Here is an 18,665-nt window from a genome sequence, read left to right on the forward strand (position 1 = left end):
ACAATTGGGTTACAAAATATTTGCAAAAGATAACCTTTTTAAAAAACATGGAACTAGCATAGCTACCTTGAGGAGAATTGAGGAGATATTGTAATTGAATTGTAGAAAATAGCAAAGTTCCATGAAAGCTGTTTGAGTAAAATGTCAATATTTAAATCCGTTGCAAAGGGGGATGAATAAAAGCACAGAAATGCTAGAGGAACTCAACAGGTCTCGGAGCATCCATAGGAGGAGATAAAACCCATGTTTTGGACCTTCAAGGTATGTGAAAATCAGGCAGGGGCCTGAATTAAAAGGCTGGAGGTGAAGGAAAGAAAGGGAATGGGGAGGAGTACAAGCCAACAGACAAAAGGTGATAATTATACATGGAGAAGAGGACAGGAGAGGAAAGGTGAGAATTGATCAGGAGAGATGGTGGCTCTGTGAATACAGAGCTGGAAGAAAGGAGGGAAAGGAGAAAGGAAAGAAAGAGAGAGAGAGAGAGAGAGAGAGAGCACTAGAAGAAAGGATATATAGGGATAGATTGATGGGGATGTGGGCTAACGGAAACTGGAGGTCAATATTAATGCTATCTGGTTGGATGGTGCCCAGGTAGAATAAGAGGTGTTGTTCCTCCAGCATATGGGTGGTCTGTCTGATAGTGCATGAGATCATGGGCTGACATGTTGGCATGGGAACAGGGTTGGGAATTTAAATGTGTTGCTACTGAGAGATCACCGCTATTCTGGCGGATAGAGCCAAGATGTGTAATAAAGTGATTTCCCAGTCTGCATCGAGTCTCTCCAATGTAGAGGAGACCACAGTGGGAGCACCAGATGCAGTAGATGATCCCTGCAGATTCACAAATGTAGCTCTTCCCGGACTTTCATACGAGATCACCCACATATTCTCCATCTTCCAAAAACATGGATTCCCCTCTACTACCATCAACTCTGCCCTCACCCGCATATCCACAATTACCCGTACATCTGCCCTGGCCCCCCTGCCCCCATGAACAACAAGGATAGGATTCATCTTGTCCTTACCTACCATCCCACTAGCCTCCACACAAACATATCATCCTCCACCATTTCCACCACCTACTACATAATCCCGCAACCAGACGCATCTTCCCCTCACCTTTTCTCTCCACCTTCTGTAGCGACCATTCCCTCCATGACTCCCCTATCCTCTCCTCCCTTCCCACCAATTGCCCCCTAGCATTTCTGTGTTTTTACCTCAATCACAGCATCTGTGAACTTTCATGCTTCACTTCAAAAGGCAATGAGGAACAGTTGAAAATTTAGTAAAACCATACAGCCGTCTTGTAATTTCATCCACAGTGATGTGTGTACTGTTTTCTCTCCTGTCAGTCAGACAATGTTTGCACATACTCTATTGCTCAGGTAGATCAATATTCAGTGCATGACTATTTTCCCAGATTATCCATGAGAAATTCCAGTAATATTTTAAAAAAATCATCTAGATCAGAAGGTAAGAAGTATCATTGAGCAACCGTTAATCTGACCTTGCTTATTCCTAATGGTCTTCCAACATTTTGAAAGAAACTGGCAGATGTGAAGAGGGACAAATAACATTGAAGAGGATAAATTCCAATTCTGGGAAATATTGTGCAGAAGAGTACAAAATGGAAAGTATCGATCAGTAATTGACAGGTACAGGAATAACAATGAGTTTCCTCTTAATGTTAATCTTAATGAGAACAACGTCAAGGTGACCCAACCATAAATATCTTCAGATTGTCAACATAAATTTCAACTTAAATGTTAATGGAGAATTGTGTTTTACATGTCTCAATCACATAATATTATGGCCACTGTCAAACCAATGGGAAAGCATTCCCATGCGTGTATTGTATTATGATGTCTTCTTACAATGTACTTGTTCTTGCAGGTACTGATGTACCCAACAATGCAGTGATATGAAGATTTGACATTTTTTATTATTAATTACAGGCAGATTTCGTGTTAAATTGATTATTTTTTAAAAAAACTTGGAAGGTTTTAACTAATAAAGTGGACATTTTATTGAACATCTCCAATATTATTTCCTGAAAATATAAATTCTCTTTTTTTTTGTAAATCCTTGCATGGTTCTACCCTTCCCATGATCTGTAACCCCTCCTATTCAAATTTTCTTTCCAGAATCCAGCCTGGCACAAATCTTCTCCTTTTCTTTTCATTACTGATGGTCATGCCATGAGTTGCACAGGGATTGAGGATAATTCTTTTCCAAAACTTTACTGCTTGTGTCACTCTCTTTTAAAACCTACATTACTGGGAAGATTTTTATTGCCCTTCTTTAATGTTAATCTGTGCCCCTGTCCTGCTTGGGATCTATTCCATACATAAATGTTTTATAAACATTGTTTAAATAAATAAATAAATAAATAGATAGATAATCAAATAGATAACTAAATGAATAAATAGATAAATATGTGGACTCTTCTAAAAGGGAAACACAAAATTGGCAGATGCTGGAATTTTGAGTGAGCATCGAGAAGCTGGAGGTACTCAACTGATCAGGCAGCATCCATAGAGAGAAATAGTCCGTCAATATTTTAGGTTGCACCCTTCATCAAGACTGAAGTGGGAAGGGGAGATAGCAAGTAAAGGATGATGGGGCAAATAAAGATGGGAGAGGCAGAAAGAGAGGTTGAGACATTCGTTGATCCACCACAGTCTTTGGGTCCTGTCACCATCATTATAACTTGCTCTTTTCTACAATGAGGGAGTTTCAGCATGGGGGTTGGGTGAAGATGGGGGTTGGGTGAAGATGGGGGTTGGGTGAAGATGGGGGTTGGGTGAAGATGGGGGTTGGGTGAAGATGGGGGTTGGGTGAAGATGGGGGTTGGGTGAAGATGGGGGTTGGGTGAAGATGGGGGTTGGGTGAAGATGGGGGTTGGGTGAAGATGGGGGTTGGGTGAAGATCATAAACCCTCATTGTTCTTATCCTCTGCCAGCTACTTTGTTTCATTGCCCTGCCACTTATCCATTAATAGCATTAAGCATGTAAGCAAGGGCTAATTAATATTTGAGTCTTCAACTGAACACTTTGCCAGTTTGTAATTTGTATGGAATCAAAAGATTCCATCAAATCAGATGATTCCATCAGATCAAAAGATTCCTTTAGATTAAATGCAATAGAAAGAAATTGCTGCTTCTCCACAACAAATTACTGTTAATTGTGATCAAGGATACTAACAAAAAAATTATTGTGTTTGTTGGAAAAAACATTGTTTTTCTTTCCTAAGATTGCAAATTTCAACACCCCTGAATTCTAGAACTCATCTGAATCTTTTGTCCCCTAACCTCCATCTCTCCCTTGGAGTTTTCACTCTCCCTTCTGATCTTCTCCTTTCTGATCCTGACCAATCATTCCTTAACATTTTTTTTCCCTGCACACAACCCCTTCCAACCACCCCCCCCCCCCCACACACACACACACAAACCTTAATGGGTCTGTTCCCAGCATAATTTTGAGGGGGAATGGGCCGGGGGTGTCAGGAGCCTTCAACTCAGAGTGTGGACACTTCCTTACTGTTTCAGAATTCCCCATCCCTTCCTCTGTAATTCAAACCTGTCTAAACCCATTCATCAGTAGTTCCTGATGTGACTTTGACTACTTCACTTTTGCCCTTACTCTATCCTAACCTTACCCAAGTTCACAGCACTCCATTCACTTAAAAAAAAACAAGCTCAAATGCTGTCATTGGACTTGCTGCTAAAGGCATTGCTGTTATTGGGTGGCGAATTGACCTCTATCTTGCAGAGATCAAATATTACTGAATGGACTCCTCTCCTTTCCTTCCTCTGGGCCATTACTGCACCATTGAACATCAAGCCATTCTTTGTCTCCCAGGCAGACACTGACCTTATTTCTTGGATATCTATTAGTCTGCTGGTCCTCCACCCATGCAAGGAACCGTGAGATTCACATGGAGGAGAAAGATCAATTATTTTATTTCCATCTTGTCCCCCACAGAATATATTTCTTCCTTCCTCTTTTTGTCATACCCCATTTTATACTAACATTTACAATGGCTCTTATGCTCACTACTATTTGATCATTTTTGCTTTTCTATTCCCAAATTCTTTGTTTTCATGAGATGACCAATCCTTCTGAACCTCGGTCCCACATGAAGCAATCCTGTTCTTTTTAAACTGACCTCAAAACCCTACACCACCACCCCCCTTAATCTAGCTGAATTCAACCTCATATTGAACACATCTTTTCCAGTATTATATTTTCCTTCAAATTTCCGGGTTCTGCTGCATTCTGTTCCTGAAGCTTTTCTCTCTCTTCTGTCCTTATTCATCTTTTTCTACTTCCATCTCCTGACAGATCAGCTGTGATTAAGCAGTCTTCAACCTCTCCTTCTCAGTGGGCACCTTCACCACTCATGTTGATCCATCTGTCTTGGTCTCCAACTTGTCACTCACATAAACTTTTATGTTTTTTTTTACACAGCTGCTGCATTCCAGGAAATTATTCCCAATTTCCTGGAGCACAGTCTGTGTAAAAAATCGGAATGGGAATAAGGGACATTCCCATTCCAAAATTTTACCTCCTCGACCCCCCCCCCCCCCAGTTATTTGCAGTCTAAATTGAACTACAGGCAATCCATGGACAACAGGCTAATGAATAGGATGTCCAACCTCCTTAAATATTGCACTTCAGGTATTTTGTCCAAACTCACAGTGTGATATGGATATTTGGAGTTTTGGTTGTTCTGGAAGGTAGGGATAGACTTCAGATTGGAAAAATAACTTAAGTTCTATGTAAAAAAAAACCATATTTGCTCACCACATCTCCTATCTTGTCTGTAACTAAAAATATACTTTGTAATTTTTGTTCTATTGTCAATGAAAGTTCCTCAAATGTTATGCTTGTTTTCCTCTCCAGGTGTGCTGCCTGCCCCACTGAGTATCTCCAGAATTTCCTGTTTTAATTCAGAGTCCCAGCCTCTGCAGTCTTTAGGTCTTTGAAATGTTCTTCTATCTCCAATTCCTTCTGACAGAATTAGTTAAGTGTAGATACAAAGGCCAACTGCGTACAATGAATTAGGATACAATAGTTTAGAATTTTAAATGTCCATTTAAAAAGCATATTTAACAATCCCAGGACATTCCAAAATAATTTGCATTTAATGTATATTTTATAATGTTAGTGTTTCATTTCTCTCCTGTAAGAATCATAAAAACCACAGTTTAAATTATCCACTTTGGATTATTTTATGTTTCTATGAAATATCGTGAGATAATTTCCCATAACAAATTGCTGCATTGATGACTTTTGAACATCAGGAAAATGTGTCGATCAAATGGGATCTCCCTGAAGATGATTGCATAAATAAGATATACTTGCCCATTCGTAGATCAAATCTGGCTTTGGTTTACAATTCAAAAACTGATGGTAATTGTAACCACTTTCAGATCCACAAAAATACATTGTTCGGTCACCGACAGTGGATTTGAATTGATGATGTGCACTTACACTGTCAGTAGAGGTCACTAGAGATCCATTCCCCAACTCAGCCTCGGAGGCAGCAAACTGCAACTCCTGTCAGTCTGGCAACAGGCATATTGCTGTGTTGAATGACAGAACATTGAACAATGAAGTCAGAGTTCCCCAGAGAAGCTTCTGATACTCTGTTATTCCAAAAGGTGCATTATTCTGTTCTACAACCAAACCCTTAATATATAACAGCTATGTTCACACATACTAGTTATGTATATTTTTTATTTTCTTCTTACAGAACAATTGTGGCATTATCATAATACCATAATACCATTAGCCAACACATATACATGTGGTCCTCCATTATAGCCTGTACATACAGAACACACCATCAAAACATTAAAATAATGATAGTGTTTAATGATTAAATATATACTTGCAATTGCATTATGTAATTTCACATCCCTTAATATAAGAATGTAATTTTCAGAGATAAGACAGAATGCTCAGCATTAGAAGTCTGCTCGTATTCCTAATATAAAATAATAAAGCACTAACATTGCTATCCAAAATATTATGCACAGAGGTCATTTCTAATATTGAATCATTTCTTTATCAAATGTATGCAAAGCACTGTATGGCATTAATAAAAAAAATGATGGGTGACTATTCTCAGCAGGATTTTTCTTAAAAGTAATATCATATAGCCTGTCAAGTAGTTACAGCAGAAATGTCTGAAATAAAATTCACAAAAAAAACTTAGAGAAGCATGTTTAAGCAATGGCAGAGTGGAAATGTGTTTTGGCACAATGTGGGCACTTTCCCTGCCTGAGCTTGGAGTGAATTTTAGGAATTATGACCAGCCTGTCAAGTGATAATGGAACATCTGTCACTCTAACTTAACCACTGTGTTTGCATAGAATTTTCACTGAAGTTCAAAGCTGCTCACTGGCTTGCTGAAGATTCAAAGATGTTTGACTGTTTTGTGAACGCCAGCACAGAAAGGAAGGATCTAGCATCTACCTTTTCCACAAAGGACGCAGTTAGAGTGGGGCACTTGTCACCACATGTACAGTCAATGCAAATCCAGATGTTTTTAAGGAACAGTCAGTTAGGAACATGTGAGTGAAAAGAATGGCTTACATCAGCAGAAGGAGGAACTTGAAGTATGATAGAAGGCGGAAGAGAGACATCAATAGAGACCAATTGGTGCCAATGGTGTCTTTTCCTGCCCTGAGCATTTTATATGTGCCTCGTGTAATTCTGATGTTCTCTTAAAATGATTGAAAGATAATCAAGATGTTCTCTTGAAATGATTGAAAGATATTCTTTGAAGTGAAGCACAAAGGTCTACAGAAGCTGTGATTGTAGTCAAAACATAGAAATGCTGGAGGAACACTCTTCCAGTTTCTCATCTTTCCTAGGTGGTAAAGATATATTACTGACATTTTGAGCCTGTGCTGAATGGTTGGAGAGGTTGGGGGGGGGGGGGGAAACTGGAAAAGATTATGTTAATGCCATCGGTTGGAGGGTGCCCATGTGGAAGATGAGGTGTTGTGTCTCCAATTTGTGGTTGTCCTCAATTTGGTAGTGCATGAGACTATGAACAGTCATATCAGCAAGGGAATGGGATGGGGATTTGAAATGGATGGCCACTGGAAGATCCTCACTATTGACACGGACAGAGCCAAGGTGCTCAACAAAGCAATCTTTCAGTCTGTGCCCAGTCTCTCTGATGTAGAGGAGACCTCCACGGGAGGACCGGAAGCAGTAGATGATCCCTGCAGATTCATAAGTGAAATGTTGCTCACTTGGAAGGATGGGGGGGGGGGGGCCCAAATGATGGTGAGGGAGGAGGTGTGGGTACAAGTGAAGCATTACCTGCTGTAAGAGGGGTAGGTTCCAAGGGGACGATTGATGGGAAAGGAGGGCTGAATAAGGGAGTCATGGAGAAAGCAGTCCCTGCAGAAGATGAAGAAGGGAGTAGAGGGAAATATGTGTCTGGTGGTGGGATCACATAGTAGGTGGCAGAATTGACAGAGGAGGATATGTTGGATACGAAGTCTGGTGGGGTGGTACACAAGAACATGGGGGTGGGGGAGGGGCAGGGCAGGGAGATATGCGTGTGAGGGCTGAGTCAGTGGTGGAGAGAAAGCCATGTTGTTTGAAGAATGAGGACATCTCTGATAATCTGGCATGGAAGAACACGCCCTGGGAGCAGATGTGCTGGAGAAGGAGGAACTGAGAGAAAGGAAATGGAATCCTTACAGGGAACAGGGTGTGAATAGATGATCTTTGCAAAGTCTTTTCGATAATCAAATCTGCTAAAACAAAGCCAAAGAAGTTGGCAAGATGTATAAAATGGGTCACTGGTAAAACTGGCATCTACCATCATTAGCCAAGTGTATCCAACTGCTCATCACATGAGGCTAATTACAAAGCTTAGAAAATGACTATTTTTAACCATTCTAGAAATTCAGAATTAAACAGTTTTCTTTAAATAAATCAAATCTATGAAAATTAAGTCTGAGGAAAATCTAGTTTGTTGTACAATTGATGCATAAATTGTTTACATGCAACATTGTAAAGCTGTGACCTGTAGTATTCCTGCTTCAACAGAGAAATTAATGCAGAAAACATCTTTTTTTTCACCAACTTTCATTTTGTATTCACAAAGCGAAAGAACTCCATTTAGATTCCTTGGATCCATTTTCTCAGCTTCATATTTCTATAAGACAAAACAATTTTTTTGCAATCACAAAGTTGGCTGGAGTGTCTCGGTATCATAATTCAGCTCCTTGCAGCTCTGTTCAATTTTCACTTAATCCAATTTAGTTCACGATGGCTTTTCCAAAAACAATGCACCATGCATTCAATGTGCTGACAATTTAAAGCATGTTTATTGCATTTTGCATGCATTAATCTCATGCTGAAGAACTAGTGTCATCTTAAGTGCAAATTTTGTGTATGCCAATGGTCAGGACAAAGCAAGCTTTAAACATTTTGAAACTATGAAGCTGAGGTAGAAGTGTATGGCATAATAATACCAGAGAAGAGATTTTAAAATAATTGACAAATGTAACCCTGCCTAGATGAATGCATTTTCGACAAGAGGCACAAGCCCAGACAAAGCATAGCGGCTCATTCTCTCTTTCTGCCACCAATGCATTTCCACCATCTCCACGATGCATTTCAGTAAATTACCAAGAGTCTTCAGACACCATCTTCCAAACTACCAGCAAGAAGGATGAGAACATCAAAAGCATTGGAAGTCCATCACTTGGAAGTTACCCTCTAAGCCGCTTACCATCATGACTTGGAAAAATATGACGGAACCTTCACCGCCACTGGGTCAGAATTCTGAATCCCCCTCCCTAACAGCATTGTGGCGATATCCACACCTCAAAGACTGCAGTGGTTCAAAAAAGCAGCTCTCAAGGAATGAGAAGTACTATCAACGACTTCTCACTCAACGTCAGTGTCTGAGACCCTTCAGGAGCTCTTTCTTGCACTCAGTACCCTCCCAGTTCCAATACCTTATTCCCAGTCTCCAGCAGCCTCTGAGAGTCATTCATACATAAGTCACCAGCAGCCTGCAGCCTGTGTGAGTCTTTCAGCTGCTGAGTCCTTCGCTGGTCTGCTGCCATAGTTACCGTCCTGTAGGGTCACTTCTGGTACCTTATGCCAGTCCACTATTCCTGTGGAATCTGCATCTCTTGTGACATACTGCCCAGTGCAGGTGACGCCATCTTGGACCTCACTGATGACAAGATTTTGAAATACTCTTGATCACTTTAACAGGCCATTGGCATTAGGACCAGGCAGTAGGACTTTGTGGAGCAGCATTATGCCTCCACTCCCTGCTCTCCTGGGTCTGCACCACCACCAGCACTGCCATTACAGCAGCTCTAGCTGCATGGTTATTGTTTAAAGCTGTTCATTATATTGTGTATTTATACTCCTGTCTACTGTTCTTTCTTTCTTTCTTTGAGTGCAGTTTACAGTTACCAGTAATGAGATGGTCTGTGGAAAAAGAATCTCAAGGTTGCATGTGATGTCACGAATTTACTCTAGACAATACATTTGAGCTTTGAACTTTGAAGGGTGATTAGAGATGGGCAATTGCTGGCTCAACAGATCTTTTGAATGAATAAAACAAGTGGATGGAAAAATAATTGTTAAAGTCGCATAACATCTTTATGTGTTGATCTGAAGTGAAAACCGATCACTACGCATGATGTGGTGCATGTTATGAAACCGTTCATGCAAACTTCATTAGTGCATCTAGGATGGATGAGTGGGGTGGGGCCCTCATAGAAACAGACCCCACATGGAGAGCTGAAGCCTGCCTTTGCCTTCCCTGCTCAGCCCAAGTTGGTCTGTTGCAAAGGAGCTAAAGTGTTGATAACCTGTCAAATATGCCATGTGTTAAGATTTTTTTTTTGGTAGTTGTACCCAACTTCCTTTCCCTTGGTGCTGCTACTGATTTCCGGACCCCTCCACCTCTTCCACTGTCTCTTTCACAATCACCCAATCACATATATTTCTCCTCCAAGTGATGCTTCCCATCTCTCCGGCACCCAAATGTGAGTATTGCCTCACCTGACCACCCCTAACCACCTCTCACCCACTAAAATCCATTATCAATTTTTGGGGGGGGGCCTATTTCAATTTCATGATAGGGCATGGGTGCCCGGGGAACCATGCAGAGAGCTGGAATTTCCTTCCTGCCCCCAAGCCCCTGTGTTGTGCTGGAATCATTGCATCATCTGGCTTGCTGATTACTTTGTAGGCAATGCTATTTTACTTTAGATGTTACATCAAAAAAGCCACAAAGTACACCCCTTGCTCATAGGGCAGTTACCTTCTTAAAGACAGTTAACCAGAGATTACATATGAGTTGTAAAAAAAAAAGTTTAATTATCAACCAAGTTATATAATTTACTCAATGAGAAATAACAAGGTTCATGTATACAGTATACAGACTAATGAGGTATATTGCACAAAACCTATTTATTACAGAAGTCTTCACTAAAGGCATTCAATTTCACTGCAGTATGTATGGCACTAACCAATTACTATTGAACAAAGTGGGTGGTTAACACAGAGTTCATTGTCGTTAACTTCAGCTGAGAGCCTCTAGGAACCCAATGAGGTGCATGAACTGCACATAAAATTGTCCATCATCCAATGTCATGATGGATTCAACATTTCAGATTAAGTTGAGTGGTGGGGGAACTGGGTGAGGGAGTAAGTGGAGCAGTGATAAGGAGAGGAGGTGTTGAGACTTAGTTTGTAGGACCAAAGATATTTAAGAAAGAGAATGCTTATGGACTCTCTATTGAACTGCTCAATTGGTCTTTGATAAAGGCAGACAGGCAGTATTTCTCAATGCCAATTTACAGAGCAGAGCGTAACTAATGTAAATAGGGCTTTATGGTTGGCAGAAACTTGGTGGACTGAAGGGTCTGTTCCGATGTTTACCTGTTCATTTGCATTAAAATTGGCCAATCTCCTGGCATCAGAAGTAGTGTGCAGAAAGAAGCTCATCTGTATTTTGGTCCACTGCTAACCAATTTAGGCTGACTGGCTATGGCCTGCATTGACTCCACAGTATTCACAAAGACTGAACGGATTCATGCATTAATAATTTTTTTGGGTGTTTGTAATAAACCATTGACATTCAGGAATTTTCATGCATAAATTTTTAAAATTTCACCCAGAAGCATATATGGTCAAAACTACACAGTAAATGAACTGTAATGCGTTGTTATTGAGGCAAGAAAGATGTGAAATCTGCACAATTGATTAAAAATAACCTCCAATAATTTTGATTTGTTTGTTACCACAAAATCTTGAAACTTCCCAGCAACCAACTTGTACTTTATATTGCATTCAGAGAACCATATTATGTCAATTAATGAATTGTTTACGCTGTACCCACTCGTGCTCTGGCAAAAGGAGACGATCTTCAGGTAAATCTCTGCGTGCACAGTAAACCTACATTATAATGAGGAGTATTATAGTGAGCGACTCCTTTATAGTTTATTTTACTTGAGAAGATATAAATAATTAATATCACAGCAAAGGGTTCTGAAAATTCTGTAGAGAAGTACTCCTCTAATTAATCTTTTGGTTGGATGCAATAATGGTTACTCAATAGTCGCACCCTCATAAATCACACTTTCTTAAAAAGATCACAGCAAAAAAAAGTTAAATTGGAAATGCTGCAGAGAGAGACCAGGAATAAAACTACCTTGTTTCCCGAAAGTGGTGACGCAGGTAGACAGGGTGGTGAAGAAGGAGTTTGGAATGCTTGCCCTCATCAGTTAGGGCATTGAATTCAAAAGTTGGGACATCATTTTACAGCTGTACATGACACTGATGGGTCTACTCTTGGGAGTATTCTGTGCAGTTCCTGCTTTAAGGACAACATTAAGCTGGAAAGTGTTCAGAAAAGACATACCGGTAGGTTTTACTTGGACTGGATGGCTTCATATGAGAGACTGGATAGGCTTGGGCTTTTCTCTTAGAGCATCAGAGGCTGAAGGGTGACGCTATGGCAGTTTATAAAATGAGAAGGGGCATAGATAACATACTGTAAGTGATCACAGTCCTTTTGCAGGGTAGGGGAGTTTAAAACTAGAGGGCAGAGATTTCAGATGAGAGTGGAATGGTTTAAAAGGGACCTTTTTCACACAGAGAATGGTGAGCATGTGGAACAAACTGCCAGGGAAAGTGGTACAGGTGGGTACAATTACAATAGTGACAGACGGGGATAGGAATGGTTGAGAGGGACATGGGCTCCAATGCAGACAAATGGGTCCAGATCAGGCAAGCCAATTGGGCAGCAAGGGGTGTTGGGCTGAAAGGCCTGTTTCTATCCTGCATCACTGTATAACCATGAATCTATAATTTCATCTGAAGCATAAATGTGATATACAAGTTGATTCTCAGTCAAGGTGTGTTTAGACATAATGGACTAAAAACTAAACAGCAACTCTTGTACACACGGAAAATAACCAACTTGCCGAATTAGCAATAAGGGAAGATTTTTGCCTGAAAGAAAATTGAAAACACATTATGGCAGATAAATTCATGTTATTTGGAATCCAGTGGAGTGGTTAGCTCTGATATTTTTCAGCTATTGCTTGTTGAGCAGGTAGGCTCACAGATGAAATCACTTTGATAATCTAGAAAAATTCTGCCTCACCTTATCTCTTCTCTCCTGAAGATGGTGAGTAGTGAAATGCTCACATTTGATAGCTTCTGGTAACTGACCCTGCTTTTGTCTTCTTGGCCTCCGGTAACTTGGTGTCAGCAAGCTGTTCAGAACTTAAGGCATTGCAACAAATTTTAGTTATAAGTACTCACATGATGTCCATGTTTGGAATTCCCTTTTGCTGGATTGGATTGGATTGGATTGGATTGGGAATGCTGGCAATTGTTTTCGTTTTCTTAGACCAGTTGTTGCACTATCATTAACACTGTCTTTAATGCTAATTTCACAAAACCGAAGAATTGCATCTCATATTTTCTTTCCCTGTGTGGTTCAATATCAACATGTTTTATTTGCACACTATGAAATCCATGGGAATTGTATCTTTCTTTAAATTTTGCTCACAAATTCTCTGAGCATTTTCTATGATCATATATTGATATGAAAAATGAATTGTAATGATATTGATTACATGGAAAACATAGCTATGAATTACATATCACAGCAATGAACTAATGACTGTATTGATGGTTTGATAAGTTAAGCAAATTGTCACAGAATATTATCACAGAGCCTGGAAACAAATCCTTTAATCAACCTGGTTGACCTATCGAATACATATTTAAACCAATCCTACTCTCATTCCATTTTAGTTCCCATTATTCCTTATCAACTCCCCACAGGTTCTTCCTCTTCAATACACACAAGGGAAAATTTACTGTGGTCAATTAACTCATCCACATGCATGCTATTAGGTTGTAGGAGAAAAGTGGAATACCCTTGCAGTCACTGACAACACACAAGGTCAGGATTGAACTTGAGTCACTGAAACTTTGCTGCCTGTTATCCACTGTTGAATTAATCCCAAGTGACTAATGCTACTCTGTGATTGTTTCTATATCACTACTGAGTCGATTCTGGGGCATATCAGTGCTGAACTTGGCTTGCTTCAATGTGGAATACGATTTATTTGGAATGAAAGGGATCTTTAGATGAACATTGGCTTTTATCTCATAAACCCAACATGGATTTGAGTCCAAGGGCTATTAAAAGTGTCTACTTTTGTGATTTTTTTCTTCTCTCTAAGCCTGAAAGATCATCCTTCAGCATCCAGAATGTTCAATCCTATTTGTATTTACATTTCTTTTCTGGTTGATCCTATTAGAATTTTGTGAGCATGAACATTTAAAAGTGATTGAACCACACGGTTGTTGGGCAACTGGTGGACAAACCATGCAGAAAGAATTGTGTAATATTTTGAACAGCTGAAGATTGCGAAAGGTTGGTCCAATCTTCAAGCCCTCCATTAAAAGACACAAAAATAGAAGGTTTAAATAACTTCTACGGGGTAAGAGTAATAGCAAAGCCTGAAAGACTTAGGAAGAGGCAAATAAGAGGCAGGTGGCGCACTTTGAGAAATTGAAACAAAGAATTCTGCTATTTGTTTGATGGAAAGATTCTGCAATGTTTGGAAAGGCTGGTTCTTTATTCCCAGAGTATAGATAGTCTAGGGTGACCTGACAGACGTATATTAAAAAAAAAATGAAGGATAAAATGAATGTTCGCTGTTTTATCCCAGGGCAGATGATTCTAGAACTGGAGAACATAGGCTTAAAGTAGTAAGGGAGAGATTTAACCCTTTGAACTCCAGCAATTTTTAACCTTTCATAATATATACACCAGACCCTAACCCTAATGTGTATGAATAAACTACAGTATGAACACCAGTATGAACAAGCAGCCAAAAAATGGGAACATGGAGAATATGCACTTGTTGGTAGTCCATGAAAACCAGGGTACGGTATCCAAAGGATTAAGAGGGCCTGGAGTTACTCAGACCTAGTCCCCATCTGGTGTGAACTGTCAGAGGAAGTTATAGCAACAGGAATAATTTTGATTCTCAAAATACATTTTAGAGATCTATATATTGATAGGGAAGGTTTAGGGAAATACAGGCCAAAAACAAGCAAATGGGCAAGCCACCTTGCCCAACATGGACAAATTGGGCCAAATGGCCAGTTATGGCCCATGACTGTATAACTAAAAGAAATGACTGAAAATCAAATAACTGCAGGTGCTGGAAATCTGAAATAAAAACAGTAAATGCAGAAATATTCATGCTGAAAAAATTTATGATCGGATAGAATGGGCATATCTGTTTACAACCCTTGATTTTAATTTTGGATCTGATTAAATTATATGGGTTAAACTATTGTATTCATGAACCTCTGCCACAATTCTTAGTAATTTATAATAATCTCACTCTTTTAATCTGCAATGTGGCACTCATTAAGGATGCCTGTTACGCCCTTTATTATTTGATCTGGCAATTCAACCATTGGCAATTACATTTTGTGAGTGCAAAGACATCTTGGGAATATGGCGGAAAGGGATTGAACATAAGGTTGCTCTCTCTTTGCAGATGCTCTCTTACTTACATTTCGAATCCAACTTCCCTCCCCGATATGACAACATTGCTTTCAAAATTTTATCAATTCTCAGGATGTAAATAGAATGTGCGTAAAAGTGAACTTCTTCCATTGAATTTTTCTGCAGGAATGTGTGGCAATTCTCCTTTTAAGGTTGTTAAAAATCCATTTACCTACCTTGGTGTTACAATGACAAAGAATCATAAACAACTTTTTAAGGAAAATTATCTTGCTATGCTTAAACAAGTGAACTATTCCTTTGCTCAGTGGTCACCTTTGTCTACAACTCTAGTTGGCTATATAAATTCTATTAAAATTAAAATATTGCCTAAATTTTTTACATCTTTTTCAATCTGATCCAATATTTGTTCCTAAATCATTTTTTGACTTACTTGATTTGGCTATATTATCTTGCATATGGAAGGGTAAACATCCTCGCCTAATAAAGTTCTTCGACAGAGATCTAAGAAGATGGTGGAATGGCTCTATCTAACTTTAGATTCTACTTTCGAAGTATTAAATTTTGGTCTTTCTTTTGTAATCATTCTGACTGTCCATTATGGATATCAATGGAGTTGAATTTCACCCCCCCCCTCAATATTTCTAATTCAGCGCTTCTTGGTTCTTCAATTCCAGTCTCAACTAAATTAATAGTTAATAAAATTGTTTAATATTCTATGAGCATTTGGGCACAATTTAGAAAATATTTTGGATTTCATAATTTTTCTCTCTCTCTAGCCCTATCACATCCAATCACTTTTTTTCAACCCTCTTTACCTGATGTTATTTTTCAGAGATGATATAGAGAGGGTATTCAAAGCTTTAAGGATCTGTTCATTAATGGATATTTTGTATAATTTAAACAACTCGCTGCTAAATTTAACTTGTCAAAATCTTAATTTTTTAGATATTTGCAAGTCCGGCATTTTCTTGAATCACATGTTTAATTTTCCAAGAGAGTCTAAATCAAATTTTGATGATGAGCTTTTTTTTTGTTTAATGTCTTCTCATAAAAGTTTAATATTTATTATTTATGAGAAATTATGTTTAAATCAGCTTTGTTAATTAAAATTAAAAATACTTGGGAGCAGGAATTATCAGATGTGGATTGGGACACAATTCTTAAATTGGTTAATAGTTCTTCATTATGTGCTCACCATTGTCTATTACAATTCAAAGTGCTACACAGAGCACATTTGTCTAAGGCTAAATTGTTTTGCTTTTATTCTGATATAACTCCCTGGAGTAGCAGGTGTAAGAGCAGAAAATCATCATTAATTCATATGTTCTGGACTTGTCCTAGTCTAGAAAAGTACTGGAGAGGTTTTCCATACAAAAATGTTTTATTCTTATTTTAATACAGAATCCTTTGGTGGCCCTCTTTGGTACATTGGGAAGAAATTATTCTTCTCTGGCTCAGAGTCGTGCTATTTTCTTTTGCCTCTCTTTTGGTGAGGTGAGCAATTTTACTTAAATGGAAGGATGCTGCCCTGTCTACTCATGATCAGTGGTTGCGTGACATCATGTCCTGTTTGAAAATGGAAAAGATTCGTTATTCAATTAATAATTCAGATACAAGTTTCCAGAAGTTATGGAGATCATTTAAGACTCACTATCTTACTTTATAATTTTACTTTAATGCAATTAAATTGTTATAACCTGTATCTTTTCCCTGTTTTTTATATTAATATTTTTAACCTTTGTTTTTCTTTTAACACCAATCATATATAGCATCTGGCAACGTGGTTAGGTAAGGGGTTTGAGTTTTTCTCCTTTACTATTTTCTTCTTTCCTTGTTTGTATTAAAAAGGTATATATTATTCAGAATATGAATTTATGGATATGATTTACAATTTATGTATGTTAGTGTTATATGGAATGTCTTATTTAGTTTGTGTAACTGTCCATATCATCTTATTGAATTGTGCCCTTTTTTGTTTGTATAAGTTCTTTATTAAAATCAATAAAAATATTTTAAAAAGAAAGAAATATTCAGCATGTCAGACAGCATCTATGGAAAAAGAAACAGTTCATGTTTCAGATCCAGGACATGTCAACAGAAATGGGAAAGAAAAGCAAGTTAGTTTTCAGTGTCTGGGAAGGTGGTACTTTTATATTCCACCCTGTCCCATCCATCCTTCCCCTCCCTCTGCTGTTACTCAGAAGAAATAATTGAAGTGTGAATGCATACAGATAAACTTATAAGACCAACCATATTTTGAGTTTTATAACTTGAGGCTTGGGTTTTCATAATCATTCTTTGGAAGATCCCTTTGACTGGTACATGTAATTCAGTATGGAGCTTTACAGAAAGCAAAATAAAATCAATGAGAATAAGTAAGTTTGGATTCACCAGAATCATAGCAAGGATCCAGAAATAAGGGGCTTGAAATGCAGGTATCATTCTTGCTGAGGCAGAGAATTGTCAGACTTCAACCTTTTCCAAAATCTACAGGTTACCAAAAGGGTCAAAGAATAGAGTGATGACAAAGAAATGTGTCATCAAAATCATCTCAAACAAAGCATGAAACAGATTCAGAGACATGTTGGCTCCTTCACAATGGATTGATCTGCCGTACAATAACAGTGAGTTGTCACTTGGTGAGTTGTGAGTAGCAATGGTCTTTTTTTTAGTTCTTCTTAATCCAAGGTGTTTGGGCAAAGCTAGTCAAGGCTGCAATAAATCCACCTCGAAGGTCTGTCGACTGATTGTTTTTCATCTTTCGTGATCGGACTTCACTATTCTAACTATAAAGGAGTTTGCAAATGTTCCATTTATTATCGTCCTAATTACTTCAGTACATGAATGAACTGATCACTAACCAACAAGTACCCCAAACAATTTCCCCTTGATTAGATAATCCCGTTCTCTTCCTCATTACTGACTCTACACATGTGATCTTGGTTCATCTCATTTAGATAACTATTTATATAAAGTTTGTGTTGAATACACCAATTTAATTTACTCCAGTTGCATAACAGTCTGAAGGTACTGACGTCAGAAATTCCCTTTCCTATATTCATATTCCAGCTTACATCCTTTATTTATTTTAATTCTTGAGGTTATATCAAGGGCACAAACTGTTGCTGCCTGAACTCAGCACAAGCCCATCTGTTGCATCTTAAAGTTAGAGATTACTGCATCTTCATTCTTTTCTGTTCTTTCTTTCCATCGATAACTTCCTTCCTGATCGCAATATCTTAACCATTGATATCCAGCCTACCTTTCAAACATATTAATGACTTTCCCATCAAAATTTCACTAAAGGTTATTTAATCAAAATGGTCCACAAAAACAAGGAAATATCTTCTAAGGACTAATAGTTTGGAAAATTTTAATGGGCATGTTTGTTGTTCTTCTATATCAAGTCACAGAACAGCAGCAATAGAAATTCGCCGAGACAGTGTTATTTTTAAAATAATATTTTTAGTATTAATTACTAATAATATAACACCTTATCTAACTTATCTAAACTTAGCCCCGACTATGCGCGAATAGACTTAAATGTGTATTTGTGTGTGTGATATCCAAAACCATTATAGCTTAGGCACAATTG

Source organism: Narcine bancroftii, chromosome 10, assembly GCF_036971445.1.
Source record: "Narcine bancroftii isolate sNarBan1 chromosome 10, sNarBan1.hap1, whole genome shotgun sequence".
Classification (NCBI taxonomy): domain Eukaryota; kingdom Metazoa; phylum Chordata; class Chondrichthyes; order Torpediniformes; family Narcinidae; genus Narcine; species Narcine bancroftii.